Raw genomic sequence first — 25,460 nt, forward strand, 5'->3', positions numbered from 1 at the left:
GGTCTGATAGTTCATATAGATATATATCACATCGCTCAAACCATTCAGCATGTGACAAGTCCTGTCCCCGACCCTTGGTGATATGTGATCGTCAACACATTAGTGTTTCGCAGTGAAGGTGATATATATATTAAAGGGGCCTTTGTAAACCGCTGATAGCGATAGCGATATCGCATCGGACTAAGGGTGAGTTTCGATAGTGGAAACTTGAGGCCTACTGATCACCAATTTTGTGATTCGATTTGAGCCGTTGGATCAGTCAGATCCGGATCTGCGGTGATAAGACATATATTTGCTTATAAAGGTTGAAAAGCATTCTTTAAGCCCTTTTCAAAGGTTTGGGTCCCGGAAAGGATTAAAGCATCGATTTAACATTTGAAGGGTTCTTTCAGTCCTGAAAAAGGGAAAGCATTGTTTTAAAAGGATTTGGTCCCGATAGTGAGGAGGGGTGATTGTGGGTTATATTAAATCCATTGTTTCTACTGCATCATTTTTGGAGGTATAGTTCGATGATTGGACGTTGTTTGGGCTCGTAAAGTGCCATGTAGCTAGTCTGCGCTTGATGCTGGATATGTGTCGGAGGTATCAGATCATGCTAAACTTGAAGAAGTGTTTATTTTGCATCCCTTTCAGAATCTTGTTGGGTCATGTAGTGTGCAGACAATGATTAATGGTGGACCCAGCTAAGATCGCAATTATAATCAACTTGGAGGCACCAAGAAGTGTTAAACAGCTACACGCAACATTGGGTCATACTGGTTATTATCGAATGTTCATCAAGGGTTATGCTCAAATTTCTGCGCCGATGGAAAAGTTGTTGAAGAAGGACACTACATTCTGTTGAAATGAGGAATGTTAATGAAGCTTAGATTTGTTAAAAGAAAATATGGTCATCGCGCCGATCCTAGTCTTCCCAGATTGGAAGAAGGAATTTCATGTGCATGTGGATGCGTCATGTATTGCGATGGGAGTAGTACTAACACAAGGTAGTGAAGAAAATTTAGATCACCCAATAGCATTCGTGATCCGAAAGTTATCGGAGGATGAAAAGACTTATTCGACGACAGAGCATGAAGGGTTGGCTATGGTGTACGCACTCCAGATGTTTAGGCATTACTTGCTACGTGGAAACTTTATGATGTACACAAACCATTCTGCATTAAAGTACCTCGTCAACAAGACTGTGTTTCAAGAGTATGATTTTGAAGTAATTATGAAGCTAGGGCGCTTGAATGCAGGGCAAGATCAACTATCATGCATTAAAACAGGAGAGGAGCCTACTAATTTGGAGGAAGGATTGCCTGACACATAACTCTTTGTGGTGCGCATAGCAAACAATCATTTTGCAGACATCATCCACTTCTTGACTATGGGAATGGCTCCAAAAGGATACACAAATCAACAGAAGAAGGAATTGGTGTCGTGCAGGATAGATTTAATGTTATTGCAGGTCACTTGTATAAAATGGGATCGGATGAGATATTACGACGATATGTTCCTGATTTTGAGCATAGCAGTATCCTAGCTGAAGCTCATGGAGGAGCTGTAGGAGGCCACTTGCAGGAAAAGCAACAACGCAAAATATTTTACGTGCTGGGTTGTGGTGGCCAACCCTGCATAAGGATTTCAAAGCATATTGTAGGGCATGTGATTCATGCTAGAGGACCGGCAGGCCATCACGGAGGGATGAGCTCCCTCTAAATCCGCAAGTGTCATTGGAACCATTTGAAAAGTTGGCAATTGACTTTGTAGGACCAATTCAGCCTCTGGGAAAGAAGATGGGTGTGCAGTACATAATCACCGCAACAGAGTATTTGACCAGATGGGTGGAGGCGCAACCTGTGAAATACTATAAAAGGGTAACCGCAACAAAGTTCCTATTCGACTATGTGTTGACCAGGTTTGGTTACCCGAAGATTTTGATGATTGATCGCGGTACGCACTTCCTTAATGAAACGATCATCGCACTGATGGAAGAGTTCCAAGTTTATCATCAAAAGAGCATGCCATATCGTCCTCGGGCCAACGGGATGGTGGAAGAATTTAATAAGATATTGGAGAATGTGTTGACAAAGGTTTTCAATGCGCAGAGGAATGATTGGGATTTGCACGTACCAACGGTGTTATGGGCTTACAGAACTAGTTGCAAGAATATGACTGGACAGACACCTTTCAGGGTAGTCTATGGTATAGAAGTTGTGATGTCGATGGAATACATTGTGCCTAGTCTACGTATAGCATTTTTCACAGGTATGGCGGACTACGAAGCCTTACAAGAATGGCTCGTGGAGCTGAAAAAGCTGGAGGAAGATAGGTTCTTGGCTAGATTCCATCAATAGGTTCAGAAGGAGCGTGAAAATGCATGGCACGGTCAACACATTAAACTGCACACCATTAAGTTAAATGATTTAGTTTTATTATATGATAGCAAATTTGATAATTTTCCAGGAAAATTTTAGATGCATTGGCTAGGGTCATATGTTATCAAGGAAATTATCGATGGTGGACCAGTTCAACTTGTGAAATTGAATGGGGATCCATTTCTCGAAAAGGAAAATGTTAGCCAATTGGAGCCATACACCAAGGCTCCAGCCAAATGACTATATGATGGTAGCATAGTCTTAGCGCTCCAGGCAACTGCAAGGAGGCATGAGACCATAAACTACATTGCCTAAGTTGTAGAGTTTTGCGATGAGAGGCTTGTGCGGAATAGAAGGGTGTCACAGTATCAACAAATGTGTGAAGGGAGTTGCACTACATGACAAGAGACCGTGTGACGTAACCAGAAAGTGACAGTTACTATCATTTTTCATGATTTGACTGCCGTAACACAGTTAAGAGGAGTGAACGACCAACATTTAAGGCATTTAAGACTGGAATTGAGTGTGAAATCTTGGGAAATTCGCCACTAATATTCCATTTATGGATAGATTTCTGGGGTAATAGTGGAATTTGAATTTGTAATTTCCTATAAATTACAGATGGTCATCAAGTGAGAAACAATTTGCAGTAGGAAAATTTATGTGTTCTTTTGTCTATTGCATGAGCTCTTTGAGAATTTTCTTACAAGCCCAGTGTCTGATCAGTATCCTAAGCCTGAGAAGAACCACATGTCTGCACTAGCTGAGGCTGCTAGTATTGGGGGCACTGTTGCCTCTAAGGGAGCTACCCCTGAGGTCGTCAGTATGGAGACTCCCGCAGTAGTGCCTATGGTGTCAAGGTCACCTAGGCCGAAGCCTACGCCAACAAGAGAGGCTCCCAAGCCTAAAAAGGATAAACAGAAGAAGACGTTGTAAGTGTGCGAGTCACTGATGAAACATGTAGCTACACAGATGCAGTGGAAAGAAAATCCAACTGCGCAGGAGAAAGGAAAAGTGGTAGACTTGGAGGCCAAGGAGGGTGCAGAGGACATCAATATTGAGGGGGTAGACCCTATTTCGAAGCTTCCAAAATATATCCTCCCTGCACCAAGGCAAGGTGAAGGTCCCAAAGGACCCAGATGAGGGATAGTTCCTCCTTAACACACCTTTGCTACTAGAAAACATAACATTTGAAGGTTCGCGCTTGGTGCGCATCCCACATATGAAGCTTGAAGATTGGGATTTGGGGGACATTGAGTGGTTCCCCCACTTGGATACTGATACCTTCATGAGGCAAGTGTTCTACAAGGAGTTTGGTGTCATTCCCCTGGAGCCAATGGAATGGATTCACGGGGTAAGCAAGGAAGGGTTGTTGAACCTGCTGTGGGTGGTCACTACCACCATGCCCCCATAAATTTGACAGTGATTAAGCAGTTGTTGTGCCTTGTGCATGATGCATTCTTGTGGTTTAGTGAGCCAATACCAATCCCTGATATGCTGATCCATAGGATCACATTACTCCCTCATTCAAGAATGAATCTAGCAAAGGCGTTTGGTGGAAAGACGGTCGAGCGCGACCTCACCGAGAAGATGAAGGACAAGTTCAAACTTATCAAGAAAGCGTGTGGGTATTCTATTTCAAGTATTATTGACCCCACGGTGAAGGTGGTCACCCAAATTTTTGCTGACAGGGTGATGAGGAAGTGTCGCATTGACGAGGTGGCGGCACTAGTGGTTTTGTTAGCGGCCTAGTGCACGAGAGGGTGTATAGTTTAACTGTGCACGCTACCTATGCAATGAGTTCCTCATGAACTTTCGATAGGCACATGACCAGAGTAAGGCTTTCGATTATTTGTGGATGTTATTATAAATTGTGTTGGTCACGTGGGAGTTACCGAAGGATAGCTAGTTTCCTCCAGTTGAAACAAATTTACCAAAAGCAGCCAAGTTTGCTTCTCTCTAGGCTACAAAGGACATTGCCTGGGTTCACAAAAGAAAAATATTTTGGGTGTTGATGGAGTAAAGCATCCACATAGCCATCAATTGAAAGCTACAGTTGTCTCCAACCGTCTTTGAGAAGTTATCTCGGTACACAGAGTTCAAGGCAGACTTCCACCATGTTTACATCTAGGCATGGAAGGATCTGGATCAGAAGTGGTACGATATTCCAAAATTAGCTACAGATGATTCCATTGTCGAATTCCTTAAGCGATCGCCACCAAATTGGTACACACCATATGATTTGGTCATTGGGACTAGCATGTCCATGGAGAAGGAGAAAAAGGAAGTGGCCCGACTAAAGGTTTAGTAGTTGGCAGAAAAGTGGAAGAAGGAGACTAAGGAGAAGGCTTACACAAAAGTGGAGCGCGTATCAAAACAACAAGCAGAGTAGTAAGAGCGCGGCTCTGACATTAGTCAAAAATCTTCCCCGCCCCAAACAGAGGACAACAATAGTCAGAATATGGTGACAAAGATATGGAAAGAACTCGTTTCCACATAAAGCAACATAGAGAACATGAAAAGGAGGGGTAGTGAAAGAAGACCAAAGCCTCCAGGTCGTCGCTAGATCCAATCACCTTGATGGAGTGTGACTTGGATGATATTGGAGATAAGGTAAGGGATACCATAGCAGAACTACTGCACCAGTTTGAGTAGCAGTAGAAGCAAGCACTGGTCACTATATAGACGTGTCTATGTGAGCTACAAATCCAAACAACTAGATTGTATGCATGTGCAACAAAGAGTAGCGCAACATCAACTAGTTTGGTGTCGGGGACCACCCAAGCAGTAGATTTGGTCTGATCCTTGTATCTCCAAGTAGTCGCGCTACCTGACGGTGCTCTGAGTGAGGAAGCAAAGGCTGACAAGGCTATTGTTAGTGCTTTGAAGAATGTTGGCCTCAACATGTCCACGCTCCCTAGTGAATTCCTTCACAAACTGCAAGCAGGTGTGATTACAGAGATTAGGGCCCAGGAGCAATGTGCACTGAGCATGATCAGCATGCAAAAGGTGAACAACGAATAGATTTTCATTGAGAAGATAGCAGCATTGGAATCATGGAAGAAGGTTCAGGAGAAGAACGAGCGAACCGTAGCCGTCATAGCTGAATAATGGATAACTGTTCCAGAACTGCACATACCAGAAGCGTCGTTGGAGGCCAAGATTCAAAAGTTGGCTGCAGGTGTGCGCGATGCAAGGACACAGATGGGAAAGGTTTAGTTTGAAATGAACCTTAAAATCATAGAGCTTGAGTTAAATTCATAGCCTTCAACTCCACCAGAGATCAGAGAACAATGCGAGGGAGCTGTCAAGGATGTAGTCGCAACAGTAGATGTCGCGGTGGCAGATTACAATGTGCTCTTCAAGCAGTCTGTGGATGTCATTACGACTCTGCAGGAAGATCCTAACCTGCGTAGGTTGAACAAAGAGGCCTGGGAATTGCAGCAGTAATATGATGAAGCAAGAGCGATGGCGTGCACCATCACTATATCACAATGACTAGCTAAGCTGCATGAGGCAAAGTAGTTGCTCGAATAGGTGGAGGCAACACAACAGAAAGAGGTGGTCCTTAAGGCCATATTGGGGCCTTGGCTAGATGAGGCCTATGTTATCTCTACCTTCAATGAAGCGAAGCTGGTAGGTCTATGGAGGACACAACACAAGGTGAAGGAAGACAGTGTAGGACAAGAAATAGAGTAGCTAGTGGAGCAGATGAAGCAGGCAGCCACGTAGAGCGCGACGGAGGTAGCAGTGGCGCAAGTCAATATGGGAGGTATCCATAGTAAAATATTCACCCAAAAAGAGTGACTTGAGGGCGAGTCACGATATTTGTGTTGGGGCCCTGTTGGGACAGGGTCCCCTGCGGTCAATTTTGGGACAAAAGCCCAAGTTTTGGTGCAGAAAGCCCAAGTTTTTGTTATGTAAAGTGTAAAGTCTCTGCAAGTTATGGTCACGGAGTGCGTAGATATTAAGTGTCATAAAGGGATTTTCCCTTCTTTTATGTAAGTTTTGTAGGCTTGTATAGACCTACCCATGGTCTGCAGACCATGGGATTATATAAAAAGGAGAGTCTTAAAGAGTCTAAGTTAAGTTCATGAGTGAAGAATGAATATAATGGGTCTTTAAGAAGTAAAGAGCAAAGAGTCTTAGAGTAGAAGAGAGGCTGTGCAGCTGAGTGCGTAGAAGCCTAGTAGAGTCTGCAGCTGAGTGCACGGACCCGTGCAACTGAGTGCGCAGGGTAGTCTCGAGTTTGTAAGAAGAACTAAAGTATCAATAAAGAGATTATTTTAGAAATATCTGTGTTTTGCCTATTTACCTCTATTATGAATGAATGCGACTATGTTATGATGAATATTGGGTTTATGATTTAATATTGTATTGATGCATGATTCTGCATGGTTTACATTGTTATATGAACGCAAGTAAGAATATCTATTTATGTGAAGAATATCTTCATACATATCAAAGATATCAAACACTTAAGACAATCTGGGTAATAATAGACTTAGGAGTAATTATAGACGCACATAAGTGGTGGATTTACCTATTTAAGGTCTGTGAAAGATAGTCATAGACCTTCGTGAAGGTCTAGAGGTTGATAAGAGTAAGTTATATCAATAAGCCTTAAGGACTTATCGATTTACGTGAAGGAAGGTTTAGGGCATAAAACGACATCACGCTCATCTCTGGGTGTGAAAACTTGGTTCCGGCATCCCCCCATACTGCTTCGAGTGAGACTTCAATCCATGCTCCGCAGTTTGATGCTAAAAGTGCCAATAGTGTAGGGATTTGTTTGGCGAACTTAACTCTAAACCTGGCTCAGGACCCACTAAGCCAACAGGTCGACATGTACACCCAATAGTTGTGGTGTGTATCAATGTACCCCACAAAGATCCCCAAATCTATTGTTGGCTCAAGATTTTTCCATGCATCTTTGGTCACATGGCAACAAACCGATGACCCAAAAATCCTGAAGTGACAAACTTCTTGCCTATTACCATAATAAGCCTCCTCTGGTGTCTTCATCTCAAGTATTCGAGGTGGGTTACGGTTCTGAACATAAACCGTTGTGTTGCATGCCTCATCCCATGAGTGTAGTGGTAGGCCTTGATCATGAAACATTGCCCTTGCTTCCCCTACTATGCTCCTGTTCTTCCTCTCGACAATCCCATTTAATTGAGGGTTATGGGATGCTATCAACTCTCTTTTAGTCCCTTTTGTTGCAGATAATTTCTTAAACTCATTGGAGACATACTCACCACCGTATCACTACGTAGAGCTTTAACCTTCTTGCGAGAATATTTCTCTACCAATGCTTTGAACTCACAAAACTCTGTGAAAGTTTGATCCTTTTCATGCATAAAAAAACCCAACATTTACGAGAATATTCATCAACAAATATTACATAATACCTGTGTTTGGTCATGGATGCTATTGAGAATGGTCCACACACATCTGAATGGACTCTCTCCAGAATAGACTCTGCTCAACTGTCTTTGTCTCCAAAGGAAGACTTGGTGTATTTTCCGAAAGTACAACCCTTGCATGTATCAACTTGCTCAAGCGTACCTTTGGGAAGACCAATAGAGATTTGTTGCAATATATTCAAAACCCCATGATGCAAGTGGCCCAATCGCCTGTGCCACAACTCGTCGACATCTTGACTCAACATATTTTCCACTTTTGGACTCAAAGTAACACAATTCTCTACCTCTATCTTATAGAGATTCTAAACTCGAATCCCTATCTTCTTTACTCAACCTGTGGCTATGTGTCAAATGAAATCCTTTCCTTTTGAAAATATCACATCATAGCCTCTATCCTCAAGCATGACAATGGATACCAAGTTATTCGTTAGTCTGGGTACATGCATAACATTCTTCAAGGTGAGTGGAGCTGAATGCTCCCTCTATAAAGTAATAGTTCCCACACCAGTAACACTATACTTACCGTCATCACCCATCTCAATATGCATCTTGAGATCTTTCTCCTCTAGTTCACTGAATAACTCTTTGTCGCTAATCATGTGGAAAGAAGCTCCACTGTCTAAGTACCAAACACGTCCCACCATTGAAGACACCATGCATGCAATGAGGGAAAAGTCAAATTTGTATAGGGAGGCCAAAGCCTCACCCGCCGCTCCTCCTAAGGACTTCTCCTTGGACTTCTTCAATGGACAATTTGTAGCAAAGTGACGCATCTTGTGACAATGAAAGAATTTAAATTTCGTCATGTCCTTCTTCTTACCTCCATGATAAGAACCTGATTTGGAATGAGAAATTTTACCTTTTCCCTTCCTCTCCTTAATCACTAAGGAACAATTCTCTTGATCATCAGTATTTGATGAAGAGACATCCCTGGTGTTCCTCTTGATCTCATCCTACATCAAATTCGACCATAGTTGTTCCCAATCTAGCAGCTTCTCCTGACCATTGGTGGCATCCTGATAACTATGCCAACTCTTTGGGAGTCCAAGAAGAGAAAGGCTCACCATATCCTCCTCAGAAATTGTGATTCCAACATTTCCAAGTTCATCCCTACATTGAGTGAAGTAGGTCAAGTACTTTAGAATCGTCTCATCTTTCTCCATCTTGATTTTACGAAGTTTATCCTTCAGTGCCAACTTCCTTTGATCATTGCTATTCTGATACAAGTCTGTCAATGTTTTCCACATAGCATGCAGGGTTTCCTTTCCATGGATACTCGATAAAATATGATCTCTAACTCCCTCAAGTATTATCTGCCTTGCCTTCGCCACACACGTCTTCCATTCAGTCAAGTTCTGTGCATCCGTAGCTATTGGCTTGGGGACTTCTTGATCAATGAATTACTTCAAGCCATTATCTTCTAGCACAACCTCCATCCTATCCCTCCAGGCTATAAAATTCGAGCTACCTTCCAAGGCATACTTAGGCCTCAACCCATGTAATTCCATCTGCCGATCTTGAAGTATGTATGCAAATTTGACTTTCACCTGTAACCCAAAACTCAAAACTTCGAAATATCCTCTAGAGAGGTGATTTTAAATCAACGATATCTCCCTCATCCAAACTTTGATCCGATCAATTTTTTATTTGAGTTTGGGTATATTTTCCCAAGGAATGTAGATATGAAACTTTTTTCTGGAAAGTTTGCACATAAATTCTCAGATCTTCTTTGCAATAGGCCGAAAAAATAATCTTGCTCCAATACCATGTAGAAAATCCTGTAGATTCACAAGTTAATGCAATTTTCTAAAGCAAGAGACAAGAATGTACTTCTACTCTTTACAATAGAAGCCCATAAAAATAGAGCAAACAATAATCCATAGAGGAAGAGAATAAAAGACACATAACACGATAAATATCCGAGGAAAGCCACAGTGCAAAACCCCACTATTTGTTTTGTATTAATCAGGAAAATCAAAATGAACTTACAATTCTTTTTCTCTCTAGAACAATCCCAACACTCACCAAATTCAATCTCCAACTCATAAGTAAGCTCAAGGACAAATCTTAGCCTCTTCACAAGCTCTCGAAGTCTTTATTCCAATTGTGTAATTCCTATGAAGGATAGCTTATATTTAAAGGGAAATAAACCCTCTAAAAACTATGTGATCCCTCAAGGATCAGTTCCTAAATTCATGCACTATTAGTACATATCAAAAAAATCTAAAACAAATAGTACATTGTCCCTACACTCTAGTCTCAATTGGGTCTTTCTCAGAATTGACATGCATGAGTTTCTGAGGAGTAAATATTGAGTTAACTAGAGTAGCACTAGTGGATCTCATTAGTGTCACCACTGACTCTTAACTCACAATTAGTTCTCTCAACCAGTTTGAGAACCAATTTAGCTAAATTGACTCATGAAACTGAGTCTTCTATTTTACAACTCACAATTAACTCACATTGGACTCCTACAAAGCAGGGGGAACATACAAATGACAACAAAAGGACTTCCAACTCGAATTTCCTATGTTAGGTAAGTTTAATAAACTTAATTTAACTAATTTAAGTTGGTATGAAAATAGAATTCGAATTTAATTCACATTTTAATTCAAGGACATGTTAAACTATAATTTCTTGTTTCCATTTGCCAACATTATGGGCAGTGACTTGGGCTCTGGGCTTGAAAAAGTGGCTTAAATCTTAGGTTCGCTGGTATAGCACTGGCAAGTTTAGTCTTTGGTCACTAGCATGCAAGCCTATGAGAGCGAGGACCTAGGGAGAGGATGTATGAGTGGTTGACATGTCTCTTGAGGGTTCTGTTGTTGATGTGGATAAGTTGGTTGATCTGTTCCATTGATTCCACTTCCTTAATGTCACGTAGGAGGTTGAGTCTAATCATAGTAGCCTCTCGTTGCCAGTTTACCCGATTGACATGGTTACTTGGGTAGATGTGGGAGGAGGGTGTTACATGAAGACACTTATTAAGGGGGACTATGAAGAATTATATCCTACTTATGAAGAAATGATAATGTCTAAATCATATTATGAAATTATAATAATATAATCCAAATGTAGTCTATGGAAGAATAAAAAAATGAGAAAAAATAAAGAAGATAAGGATGATGATTAGTTGAAAGTTTCAAAGAAATATTTAAGAAAATAATAGTAAATATGGTTCAACTAAATATCCAATTTATGACATAGTTATTATAGTCACCTAGTATTATCGAAGGGTATCTTTGGGGGTTTCTTGAGTATGAAATACCTATGTCCTTTGCTTCATATATATTTGCATGCATTCTTTGTTTGATACTACAATATATAAGCAAAGGTGGCGGGGGCAGGTGACAATAAGAATTAATGAGTTGCACAAGGGATGAAAGCAACCCAAGGGAGAAAACCGGTATCCCAAGAGCCATCACCTAGGAGGATGAGGAATTAAGAATGGGTTATACCTATCATTTTATCTCTCGTATATGGACGCACCACCCACCCCTTGGAATATACTTATGTCAATATAGTTAGTATGTTCCCTCAACATAATCTTTGCCTATAATTTCCTAAGAAAATATAGAGGCACCTACCCATTATTTTAGGGTGATTTTTCAAATACTACAAACCAAATATTAATCAAATGGTCTATGAATGGTTGGTAGGTGCATCAATCCATCTAAATACATGTCTTTGGTGATTAGTGATGGCCTTAGGAATTTGGAATGGATGATATAGTTATGTTTAGGGAAGTCCTTAGTGAGACCTATGGTATCTTTTGTATTTCATAAGTATTATACAATGTTTTTAATAAATCTCAAACTAACATCGACCCCATGTTAATGTCTCTTGGTTGTCGATTGTTTGGAGTGTCATTTGTTGAAAATGTTTGGTTTGGGTTTTGTCTAGGCTCTATATTAATTATCTACATTGCAATTTACTAAGTAAAATTAAATATACATTAACCTTTAACATTTCAAATAATTATGAAATCAAAAGAAATAAAATAAACTAAGATTCTTTCCTACAATCAAAACTGGGAAAAGTTGGTCAACCTATCCTAGATTTTCTCTCTTAATTCACCCCTACTTCACTTTGAAGTTTCCTAATGTTGACAAAAGCATGTGGTATCGTTTATGAAAGAAATTGACCAATTAAGGCATTTCAAAAAAAACATGGTAGAGCATGCATGCTCTTATGGATGTGTACCTCTTTCTACTAAGGGAACTTTGAAGTGGCTTAGTAGCATTCAAGGGGAATAAAAACATATGGACACTAGGAATTAAAGAATGCAAGTGTGTTCTTAATACCTACATACATGAATTTATTGAAGTATTTAAGGTCATCTCAATCTATGAATGTATACGTGTTGACTAACATCATGTATAAAGTAGATACACAAGACGAAACAACTTCAACCTCGCTATAAACATCACTAATGGAGAAAGCCTCAAGAGTAATGTAGGTAGGTGTCACAATGTTGGATTTGTGATGAGATTGAAGTCTAAGAGATTGAAGAAAACATGAAATTGTTTATGGCTATGCTCTCAACATCATTCCTCTCAACATGGATTTCCTACTAATGTGACCAATATGTCCTACAACTAACTATCCTCTTCCTTGACTAGATAATCATTTACATTGCATAACATGTCATTATTATTTGGGATAGTTGTTGCTGATAAACAAGAAACCCACCTGGACACCACATACTAGGATTTCTATTACCTTTTCTTTTTTTTATAGACTTGACTTGATTAACATATCTTAAAGATATTACCTACTCTGTATTTATGAATCATATTTTAATATTTTCTAGCGGTAGTGTCATTGCACATTACTTGTATCTCACGGTTTTCACTTTTCAACATTTTCGGATTCAATGCATGCCACTGTTGCACTCTAATGATCGAGTCAAAGTATTGTAAAATAACCAGATATTGTGATATACATGGAATTCTCTCTCTTAAAGAAAAAAGATACCCTCATGTGACATGTCATGTATGGTGTGGTCAATAAGTCAGTCGTGCGACAAAGATCACAGTATCACTGATTCTAGTGAAGAGAAAGCGACCGTTAAATGTACTGACTTTTTCTTAGAAAAAAAGGCGGCGACAAATAGTAAATGGGCAGTAAATGTATAGGGCTGTATAGGTTTACGTGTAGTTTAACTAGGCTGAGGAGTTGCCAAGAAAGTTATGGAAATTCTAGTTATATTTAGAGAAAATCCGGCAAGGATTTTTGTAAATCCAAGTTATAGTTAAACTTCAAAATTTTAGGTGTCCTAGACGTTTTTCATGGCGCTGAATCTATTTCCACCATCAAAAACAGGATTCAAACATTGTCTCTACCAGATTTTTTGAAATTTTTTGCCCAGATTCTAGCTACTTTTGACCATCTGGGCAATTCCTCCACCTGGTTAGACGACTCCATAGATTTATAGTTGGCATGGTTTTGTATATGTTTATAGTTGGATTACTGGTCTGTCAAAATTTAAGGTTGGACATATATAGCTCCCTGCATTTACTGATCATTAGCAAGTTAGTTATTAGCCCTAAATCTATTTTCACCATAAAAACACAATTACCCAATATAAAAACTTTTATTTGAAAAAACCATAGTCTAAACAGACTAATATAAATTCAGATAAAATTTTGATAAATATCTTATAAAGATTTTTGTAAATCCATGTTACAACTATTATATTTCAAGATTTTAGGTTCCCTAAATATTTTTAATGGTACTAAATCTATTTCCATTATAAAAAAAAAACATAATTCAAACACAGCTACTGCAAAATTTTCCCATATTCCAACCAATTTTAATCACCTCGGTATCCTTCTTCTTAAAAAAAAAATGTCAGCGCTAAACTAACTCCACCCAATCCTTATATTACAATACATGTGAGTGTGAGTTAATTAGTCAGTAGCCGATTAACAATCTAACCATCCAATGGGTCGCAACCCAGAATCCTTGCATGCCCTCCTGTTCCCATACCCAGCGCAAGGTCACATAACTCCCATGATGCACTTCACGAAGAAACTTGCTTCCAAAGGTGTTACAATCATGTTCATTAACACTTACCACAAGCACCAACAGATCACCAATGGTATCAACATAGATCAAAGGGACAAGAGAGGAATTGATGTCTAGGAAATCTTGCTAGGAAATTTTTTTGCATTCTTCAGAGTCGGCTACCACCACAAAATGAAGAGCCCAACAAATTGTTGTCTTTATATAAGATAATGTGAATGGTAAGTGAAATAACAGCCTCAATATAGGTGCAAGAGAGTAGTAGCTTACAAGGTTGTAGACTTATGGATTTGATTTCATCTCGTCATGAGTGACTGCAGACACGGGCACACAAATAAACATGGTGCGACGATGGATGGGATAAACAAAGGGAGCACATGCAGAAGGATAGGTTCACCAGTGAACAAACATATGATGCATGCAAAGAGATGTGATTGCGAATAGATGATCATGCAAATATGTGTCCATGGATGGATGAATGAGCAAACATGCAAGATGCATTCACGAACGGACGGATGGATGAAAATGCACCTTTCGCGAATGGACGAACCTGTCAAGATTACCAACATAAAAGAAAGGAGAAATGTGTGAATGCAACATCAAGTGAAGCAATGACCATCAAAGACTAATCTTTAACACTTGTAATGCATGTTGCTTTAACATGTGTTTAACACTTGAACTAATTCTCTTGTTGTAATACATATATGCTAATGTAAATGTGTTGTATATGTTGTTAACATTGTCTCACCCATGTAGAATACTCTCCCAGACATTAGATATACCTTTCATATAAAACTTTCTGTAACAACCGTTATACTCACATGGACTAATCTGCTGAGTGGTATATGTGTTATCTTGCCTTAGGTGTTGTGACTGCCGCATCCATGTGGACTATTCCGTCGGAAGTTGTGGACATCTTATTGTATTGTGTGTTCCTAGCAGAGTTGGGACTACTCCCAACTGACTTGGGACTCGCTCCCACCCTCTCCCTCTACAGTGAAATAACCATTGACATAAGAGACACTTACAATCACAAGGCATGTGAAAATCACTTCTCGCAAGACAAAGCGGACCACTCTCGTATGCTGACAAGCAAGAGTTGAGGAAAATATTTAATATAATGGAAATCGGGCCATCTTACCGAATGGGAATCCCACACCAAATGGTGTGAGGTCTAGCTGGGACTTCATACCAGAGTGATCCCCTAAATGTTGGTAGGTCCAGCACTGTCAACATTTTTGGTGCTAGAAGGAGGACCAGATGACAAGCTGAGTCCTCACATATGTTTTGAATCTCTGCATATATATCATGACTAACTACAGAGGTGCTCTTCGAGAGTGTATGTCTTATGGAAACGACTTCATTATCTCGGAGAAGCTCTCAGATAACTTGTCACATAAAACATATGATGGTTGAGGCTACAGAGCCTTGGTTATGCACACGGTCAGTGTTGTAGGCTCATGTGAAAGACATGGACTCTTTGAAGAATACATGACCTGCACATTGTTTGTCTACATGCTTCGAGGGTACCCCATGCACTGTTGTGCCACGCTACCTAAAAATTATATTCATTCTCTTTCTCATCTAGTCACAGAGATAGACCATGCTTTTAATCACTTTAATCATAAAGCACTCGCCAAGGAAATTCTGGAATTACAAAAAGCACCCAATGAATCCATTGAATAGTTTCACACACACTTTTGTAATCTTGCATGCCAATTTCCCGAAGATGAAATTTATTGGGAATTTCTCAATGTAATATTCGAGTATCTTCTTTACATATCCAAAAATCTGCAATTCTTGAAATCATTCGAATCCTTCTCAACATACCTCGGTGATGGAGCTGCATAATCACAGTCAGGCACAATGCTATTACAAGTGATTTTCCACCTTCACTTCGTCTAACAGCTCTACCATTATAGAGTGATGTGGGAGAACATGCATACACATCTATTGAACTACCACATCCTCCCACCCCACCTTCTCTTGATATCTACGCATATTTGGCTTGCAATCCAGTTGGTTGTCACGTTGATTCATTCCCTCAACCTCTGTCCTCGCATTCTATTGATCCTTTGGATTGTACTATCTTGTGCTCTTCCATTCCGGACTCCTCACCTATTGTGAATGAGGATCAAGTTGACGATGGAGTTGGTGTTATGAAGAATCGATGCCATCATTCATGATGAGTGTGTCAGGGAATCTAAAGAAGAACCCGCAATGAAGGATGACTCCCTTCCATCCATGTTTCACCCAATCTATCCTAACATCCCTTATGATTCTACCACTATTGATTTCCCCTGTGAAAATGCATTCCTGGATGTTCCCACTTCTGATCATTCACAGGACACATCAGATGTCAGTCTGTCATTACATTGCAGAGAGGGCACATCTTCCTTCAAAATTATGTCCAATCTGTCATTTGTCATTTATGAAAACATAGAGGGTGAACATCCTTGCTTCTCATCTACCCCTCTAGCTAATTCATCAAATCATGAGGATGTTGACAAACATCCTAAATTTTCTGATCTTGGTTGTTGTGATCTCTCTACTTCTTCATCTGATCACGAGGTTGATTCAATCATTGTTAATCTATCAAAGACACTGGTCTACGATGATCTATCTGTTGATGAATTCGAAACCCCGCAGAATATCAAGGAACTTCAGCCAAAGCTGATGGTTATGTCAGGTCCTCGTTGTCCTAAGGTTGGTTTTTCTTCTGATCAGGAAATTGTTGAAACACTCAAGGCTCCTCATCACTCTCTGCTTTGCATTCAAAATCAATCTAACACTCAGATTTCACTTCCTCCACTTGAACTACATGATCCCATCGCTCATGCATTGGAGGAATATTATATAGAAAGCACACTTGCACAACATAAGTGGTCTACCTTTCTCATGTTTTCTTGCATGTCACAATCAATAGAATGCATACACTGAACATATGTACGTAGTGTAGCACAACACCATGGAAAGTCAATAGATTGCATGACATGCACTTTCACTCATTTTTGTTCTGTGGACACTTGTAAGCTCGATGTTTGTACATCTTCATCGTTATATCTTTCATTCTTGTTGGTTTACCCAACTGCAATGATCACAAAATATGCCTTCACCAACATGGGTTGACCAATGCGTCGTTGGCTACATTGGAAGTATCACTTCACATGAGACGACCCATGCACTATTAGCTTAGGAGTAGGAGTAGTATTTTCTTTCAGTTGTTTTCTTGCATGCGTGATTTCTTCTTTCTTTGTGTGTTTGCTTGCTTGCTTGTTTGTTTGCCAACTCACTTTGCACATGCATTTGCTTCTACTTCTTGCTTTGCTTTTCAATTTGTTTGCTTGTTTGTGTCCGTAGGTTAGTTTCACATGGATCGTGTGTGACTCTTAAAACAAGCTAGGTGAAGTACATGAGGACTTGTACATCTATCAATACTTGGTTATATGTCATCTTATCTCTTATGTAAGAACTTGTTGCATTATACGTTGATATAAAATACGTAAACAGTCTAGGAGAAGCTTGGCCCAAACACATATCGGCTGTAATCACTTGATGGGAGGCTTGACAACCTTCTTGTTAATGGCCAATATCTCAAGCATTATTTACAGTAGGTCGGACCGCATCCCATGCCATGTACATAGTCTGCTTGTTGCTTATTCTTTTCATTTTGTTTGCCTTAATTACCATATTTATTCTTATCTCGTTTGTTCCGCTTACTATTTTTGTTTACATTTGTTTTTTTTCTTGATACCTTACTATTTTTGCTTCCGGAAATAAGTGCTTCCAACTACTGCGTTCTAGATTTTGAATAGAGTATGTGGTTGAGATTTGAAGAAACTTGTGACAGTGCAACACTTGGCCAATCTTGTGTCCGTCTTCTCTGTGCTTGGTTATAACCTTCGGCCAATGAAGTCTTGATGGAAAATATGAGTCATCTGCAAGGGAAGTTTTGGTCCAACCATGAACCTGTGTCCACACTGGGAAGCCCCATGCCTGCACTCAGCCTTCTACTCTATGTGTTCAAGCTCATCCAACTAGTAGAAATGGAGAAGGGGAAATCTAAACAAGCAAACCTATGTCAGAGGACTTACATGCTTCTCTGAAGGAACAACCTCTTCTTCTCTCAATAAGTCAGGATCCCTCTTCTGCCCCAAAAATAAATAAGTGCCTATGCAAAGTCCTCTTGAAAAATACAAAGGTGAAAGAAGAGAAAGGCTTCCTGCACATAGAGGTGAAGCATGCAACTCCACTGGGTACTGACCAGGCTCACCGGCAGTGGAGCAATGTGTGTGTTCCTGCATGACTCCTTCGGGGTACTGTCTAGACCTGCTGGTAGTGGAGCAACACCAGAGATGAAAACTTATACTTTGAAAATCTTCAACTCGTGAGCTAAACTACCCTTCCTGAATTTGAAACATTGTGATCAAGCTGAAATTTTGATTGTGTTTGACTGAGCTAGAAAATGGTGAACCATGTATGTCCATGAGGTAAGTGGGGAAGCCGAAGTAACCCACATAGTGATCCAATACTCCATGAAATACCAAGGCCCTATCCTACCAATGAACAAACACAGAGAAGCTGGAGTTCTACCAGTGTGTTGCCAAGTGTTGTAGCAGCTACTACCACCCTCCAAAATTTTGGCCTGCACCCAATTTTGGAGCCTCCCTTGAGAGTTTCACTTGATGACTGCACAAACTCGGGATCACTTTGTGAGATCATGTGAGTATTTGCACCCACCTTGATTGATCATTTCACCCAAGTTCTTGCATGTTGATGTCAAAGTCATGCTTGCGACCCTATTCTGGTTATACCCAAAGTCTTCACTTCATGTATACTTGTTGTGTTCGCTATGAAAACATCTATCGCACTCACACATGGAGTCACATTCACTATCACGCAAGCATCATCATGGTCATCCAACAATCAATCATAAGTGTCGCGTTTGTCACTTATACCATCGATCAATCATGTTGAGCATGTGTGTCGGGATGGTTTGAGTCATCTCATCATCAAGTCATGTAAGTATGTGTTTGCAAGATCTCGTATGTATATTTCACTCATTCACACACTTAGTCACTTTTTTGAAGTTCTGATGATCGAATTCCCCTCTAATAGCCTGACCATCACCTCACCATCAACTTGATTGACTGTCACCCACAACAGTGCATAAGCACCAAGCAAGCAATTTCAAGCTACATTGTCTGTAAGAAAATCAATCAACCTTCATGTTGGTCAACCAGAGAGTTTGACCCAACAACCACCCCAGGACTAAGTCCCCTAAAAAATTGCATAAAGGCTACAGACCTTTCCTGCTCCACTGACTGAGAAAATTGTGCAGACAGGCCGGACAGACACCTAGTGCCCATCCCTATCTCCCTCAAAAAATGGTGTAGTTTTTCCAACCATCTCTCCCGATAGTCAACGGGTTGCTCACAGAGAAAATTGCGCAATTTTTCCAGCCATCTCTCTCGACAATCGACAGGCTGGTCACCAAGAAAATTGCGCAATTTTCATGAGAAAGTCCTCTATTGCTTAGCAGTCCGATCAACTCAAAAATTGCACAGAGGTGACCAGAAGGCCAACCTCCTAGCATCAGTACAGTTTTTCCGACCAATAGCTCTCAACAGTTGACTCATAGTTCCCTCAAGGAATTACGTAGTTTTTTTGTCAAGCTACAACAGCTGACTACTAGTGCCCTCCAGGAATTGCCAGGTTTTTATGCCAAGCTACAACAATTGACTTCTAGTTCTCCTCAAGAATTGTGTAGTTTTTGCTACCAAGATCCCGGCAACTGACTGCGAGTTCCCCTCAGGAATTGCGCAATTTTTGGTGCCAATGACCTAGCAGCTGATTGCCAATTCCCCTTAGGAATTGCACAAATTTTGCTACCAAGCTCCTGCTACCTACTCGTTCCGGAAATTGTATAGATTTTGCCTACCCAACCTTTCTGCAGCCCTGACTATTCCTCTCAAAAACTGTGCAGTTTTGTCCTCCAGTTGAGCCAGACCCCGCGGACAGTCACTATCAATCTGGATTACCCATCTTCATCACCTAGTGACTCCTATGCAATTTTCATTAGCAGTACTCGGAGCCTCCATCCTGTTTCACAACCTTTTCACCTCTCCCGATCATCTGCATCTGAAATGATCGTGCATCATGGTAGACTAGGAGGTTTATGGATTTGATGGTGTCTTGTCATGAGTGACTACGGACACAGGTACACAATCAAACATGGTGCAACGATGGGATGAACAAAGGGAGCACATGTAGAAGGACAAGTTCACCAACGGATGAAGAGACGATGCATGCAAAGAGATGTGCTTGCGAACTGATGATCATGAAAATATGTGTTCACGGACGGACGAAGGAGAAAACATGCAAGGTGTGTTCACGAACAGACGGACGGACGAACATGCACCTTTCGCGAATGAACAAATTTGTCAAGCTTACCAACATACAAGCAAGGAGCAATGTGTGAATGCAACATCAAGCAAACCAATGACCATCGGAGACTCCATGCACTTTGCCATGTGGAGGTGAGGTTGTGACACACTATGAGGACATCCATCACCCAACAGCATTGCAGCTCAACATGCACACCAACAGCAGAATGAATGTACCAACATTGTCATGTCGAGTCATGTCATGAGTCATGTTGTTCACATCTCTACTATGGGCCATACTGGCAATCAATGTAATGTAATGTGGAAGTCCAAGAGACCCACTTGTTGTATGAAGAGTCATCTAATTTGAAAATTCATTGAAGTCAAATAGTCATGAGGGTAGTCGAACAACCACAAGGGTCAGTTTCACCCTTGGCTATAAATACCCCCTCATTTGTACATGCAAGGGAATTTTTCACCTCATCTCCTCCACCATAGCCTTGAGAGTCTGTAATCTTTTCTTGGAGGAGTAAGTAGTGGCTGCAATGCCCTGCACATGAGGTTAGTGATTTTTGGTGCAATGATGTGTCTTGGAACTTTCATCTAATTCAAAAAAATGCTCAGAGGCTAGCATGTTTTAACACATGTATTGTAACTGTTGTAAGACTAATCTTTAACACTTGTAATGCATGTTTCTTTAACGTGTGTTTAACTCTTGAACAAATTCACTTGTTGTAATACATATATGTTAATGAAAATGTCTTGTATATGTTGTTAACGTTGTCTCGCCCGTGTAGACTACACTCCCACACATGAGACAAACCTTTCACATAAAACTTGCTATAACAATCATTGTACTCGAGCAGACTATCTTCCCTTGTGTTTTGTGATTGCCGCATCTGTGTGGACTGTACCACCAGAAGATGTGAACGTCCTGTTGTGTTGTGTGTTCCTAGCAGAGTTGGGACTACTCCCAACCAACATGGCACTAACTCGCATCCTCTCCCTCTACGGTGAAAGAACCATTGACAGAAGAGACACTTACAATCACCAGGCATGCGAACCTCACTTCTCGCAAGACAAGGAAGACCACTCTCTTGTGCTGACAAGCAAGAGTTGAGGCAAATCTTTAAGATAATGGCAACCAGGCCATCGTAAAGGATGGGACTCCGACATCAAATGGTGTGAGGTCTAGTTGGGACTTCATACCCAGGGTGAACACCTGAATGTTGGTGGGTCTAGCACCATCAACATAGTGTATCTTGTCTTTTGAACCACTTAAATGTAACTTAGATTCACTTGGAGAGCAAGAGAAGGCACTATCAATGAAATCTTCAAATATTTGTTTTCAATATGGACTAAAGTTCAATACTTTAGTAATTAATGTCACTAGATTTTTGTAGAGATGAGAATATAGAGCAATAGAAAGGGACATGGGGCTATTTTTTTCCTCTCATATGAAACTAAACCATCTACAGTCATTAGTGCTCCAAAATTTTCTTTAGGCTTGATATATATATATATCCCAATTTTTTTATGGATTTTTTAATCTATAACAAATAGACACATGATGCCCCTCCCCATGTAAATGCCACCATGTGAAATCACGGGCATGTGGTAAATGGATTGTTCAGATAATCTATGTGTTCGAATGAATGCAAATGATATTAAAGGATATTACCTCAAACTCAGTTTGCACTCATGGATGTTCACTCCTACATTTAATGATTATTGGAACTCGACCCCAGTGCATTCCTCACCCATGATGGAAATTATTTCATAATTTATGGGTAGCTAGCTTAAACATTATGTGTTTTTGGGGGACACCCAACTCTAAATGTTGTTTGGGTAAGTTTGTTTGTTTTTTTTTTTGTCGTCTGAATTTACTTGTTTTTTATTTCCATTTCCCATTCTTAAAGGTATTTGATTTTGTTTAACAGATTCAGGAAAACCTCCCACTCTATCAACCTAAATTCACCTCCCAACTCACTTCCTTGATTCCTATACCATCGCCTTTTTAATTACTTGTTGGCCCAACCCTCCCATATATTTTCTATTATTTCTCTTGGATGGTGGTCACCACTGGGTTTCATCATTCGAATACTAACTCCCCTTAGAAGTTTTCTCCTCATACTTCTTGTCTTTGGTCTACAATTTATCGTGTTGCATCACAATACTTCTAAAGGTCACCATAGACATATTAGGAGAAGGAAACATCATTATTCAAGGGTTCATGTGAATGTTGAATCCTTTGCTACTTCATAACAAGAAAACACCTCTTGTGTTATAAGGTTGGAAATCGACTTTGAAGGAAACAAGCTTCGATGGAATGACATTTCCAATATGATGTAAAGATAGAGGAGAATATTAATTATGTGATATGACATCTGTGATTTTATATTAATCTAGTTAAGAACTCTATTTCTAAGTTAATTAAGTGATTTTCAAGTAAATCTAAGTACCATATATTATATGAACGTGTCTTAAAAGATGAAATGATAATTTAGACAAAAATTGTTTTCAACTATAACATAAGTTTTGTGAATGATATCCCAATAATTATAAAAATATTATATTTTATTGAAAGTAATATAAAATCATACCTAACTTACACCAAAAACAACCAAATTTATTTATACAAAATACTTCTTTATAAAAATACTAAAAAAAATATTTCTTCAACAATATAATTTTGTTAAAAAAAAATAAAAAAGATAAAATTAATTTTCCAATAAATTAATTTTATAGTTTTTTTACCTATCATACTCTTTCAATCATTATGAATATCACACCATACTTATATATTAGGAAAATAAACTTTAAAATTATTGAATATTATTTTATTCTCATACTTATCAAAAATGATTTTTATTAACATTTATTTTTATTTTATAAAAACACTTTCGAATATAAATATTTAACACCATACACTAAATTAATAATTAACTTAATATTCAACCCATTAAATATCCCTCGATGGTTATCACATAAACAAAATAAATAAACAAACAAAATTAGTACATAATGTTTAAATTTGCATTCTAAAATACTAGCTACTCTATTCTTATAGACTTGACTTGATTAACATATCTTAAAGATATTAAGCTACTTTATGTTTATATTTATATCATAAAGATACCTAGTAAAGTATCAAGATACCTACTTTATGTTTCTTGCTTCCAAAGGTGTTACAGTCACGTTCGTTAAGACGCACCACAGGCACCAACAGATCACTAAGGCTAACAATCACAGTGCTGAACAAGACGACCCTCTTGAAAAGGAAGCGCTTAATGTTGGTCTTGATATTCGCTCTATTCAAATCTCTGATGGATTACCTCTGGATTTCGATCGGGCAGCCAGATTGATCGATTTTATGCGCTCTGTAGATAATATGGCAGGAGAGTTGGAACGACTCCTTCAAAATCTCAACAAGACAGGGCCGGCAATTTCTTGTGTCATAGCTGATAGTTCACTTCCCTGGTCATGTGAAGTCACAAAGAAATTAGGTATTCCCTGGATTTTGTTTTCGACACAGCCTACCTTTCTTTATTCGATCCACTATCACGCACATCTGCTGGAGGATCTCCGTTGCAATCTTTATGAAGGAACCGGTAAGGTTTCTGGGTGCTTTAAATAGTTTTTTCGTTTGAAATCCAGCTTACAGAAGCTTTCAGATATATTTGCGCAGGTCTTCATTAGTAGGCATCTTGTTTAATTTTATTTTGGATTTTAATTATCAACAGTGCGATTTATCTGCAGCTGATGAGGGCAGCATTTCGATTGATTTTATTCCCGGCGTACCAAACTTAGAAGCAAGAGATCTTCCGTCCTTCATACGCCAGTCGGACCCCGAGTCACAGGCCATTCTTGATCTGATTCATAGGTCCTTTCAGGCATGTCGCGAAGCAGATTGGGTTCTTGGCAATTCTTTTGACGATCTCGAAAGAAAGGAAGTGAATTTTAACCCTCCGGTACTGCATGTTGTTCCGTTGCTTCCCTCGGGTTTTTTGAACGGTGAACATTCCAAGGACATGAGAGTTGGAACGAGCATTTGGACTGAATGTGACTCTACCGAGAGTTGGAACGAGCATTCTATACGTTTCCTTTGGGAGTATGGTTTTTGTCACTAAAGCTCAGCTGGAGGAAATAGCGATGGGTTTGAAGGACAGCGGGCAGTTGTTCCTCTGGGCTCTTCACCCAGACATAGTCTCTTCTTGAACAGTCTCAGACAGCCTACCAGACGGTTTTCTGGATGAGATAAAAGGGCAAGGGCTCGTTGTTCCATGGTGCAATCAGCTACAAGTGTTATCCCATCCGTCCGTTGCGGGATTCGTTACTCATTGTGGATGGAACTCAATGCTTGAAAGCATAGCTGGTGGAGTTCCCATGGTAGGTTTTCCATTGTGGGCGGATCAATTCACCAATAGCAAGCTCATGGCCGAAGAATGGAAAATTGGATACAGATTGAGCAGTGGGAAAGTACTGATACCGAGGAAAGAGATATCCAGAACTATCAGAAAACTGTTCAGTGACGAAGGGACGGAGGTAAAGAAAAATGTCAAGGCTCTAAGAGACAGTGCGAGGACTGCGGTGCGAAGAGGAGGATCTTCGGATATAAACATTGAGAGCTTCCTAGAAGCTTTGAAGGGGAACCGTATCCCTAAATAACTACATGAGAGTGAACCATCTCACTCGTCTGACGCATGATGTTTTAGCTGAGTTTATAAATGTTTCAGTTGAATTTATAAATGTTTTAGCTGAGTTTATGAATGTTTTAGCTGAATTTAGCTGAGTTTATAAATGTTTTAGTTGAATTTATACAAAATTCTTGTATAAATTGGAAGTTATTTAAATTCGGAAGGGAGAAGTATTGAAATTGAGCGCTATTTGATCCTGTCCAAACATCTAAAATGTGTGATTTCAAAACAATAAAACGACTTTAATTTTCTCTTTCTATCTAAGTAGAGGATGATTTAATCGATTAAGCTGAATTTTATCATTGAATCATTATAACTATTCTAGTTTATCATAAGCTTAAAGTTTTATATAATTTTTATTTTGTATTTTTTTAATGATGATGGTGGTTATTCACATCATTAAAATAAATTAATAAATTAGTACATTTTTCATGAGTTAAAAAGGTAAATGAAAACGTTAAGAGAAAATGTTTTCCCAGAACTCTATGGTCCCTTAAGCAGTTGGATTTAGCAACCATTATTCCTTCATTGAGGTTTAGCCAAAAAAGACATAAAAAAATACAT

General features: G+C 39.5%; 1 pseudogene across 1 annotated transcript; it reads left to right on the top strand.

Moving 5' to 3' along the window:
• Positions 1–1,464: 1,464 nt before the first annotated feature.
• Positions 1,465–25,092, top strand: LOC149196487 (UDP-glycosyltransferase 86A2-like; annotated as a pseudogene). The gene is made up of 5 exons (XR_016255144.1): positions 1,465–1,597; positions 1,753–1,859; positions 2,091–2,314; positions 23,335–23,810; positions 23,959–25,092. The product of XR_016255144.1 is annotated as a UDP-glycosyltransferase 86A2-like (transcript).
• The last annotated feature ends 368 nt before the right edge of the window (positions 25,093–25,460 follow it).

The sequence above is a fragment of the Pinus tabuliformis genome, chromosome 2_2 (genome assembly GCF_031772625.1).
Source record: "Pinus tabuliformis cultivar Carrire ecotype Pingquan chromosome 2_2, CPIR1, whole genome shotgun sequence".
Lineage (NCBI taxonomy): Eukaryota > Viridiplantae > Streptophyta > Pinopsida > Pinales > Pinaceae > Pinus > Pinus tabuliformis.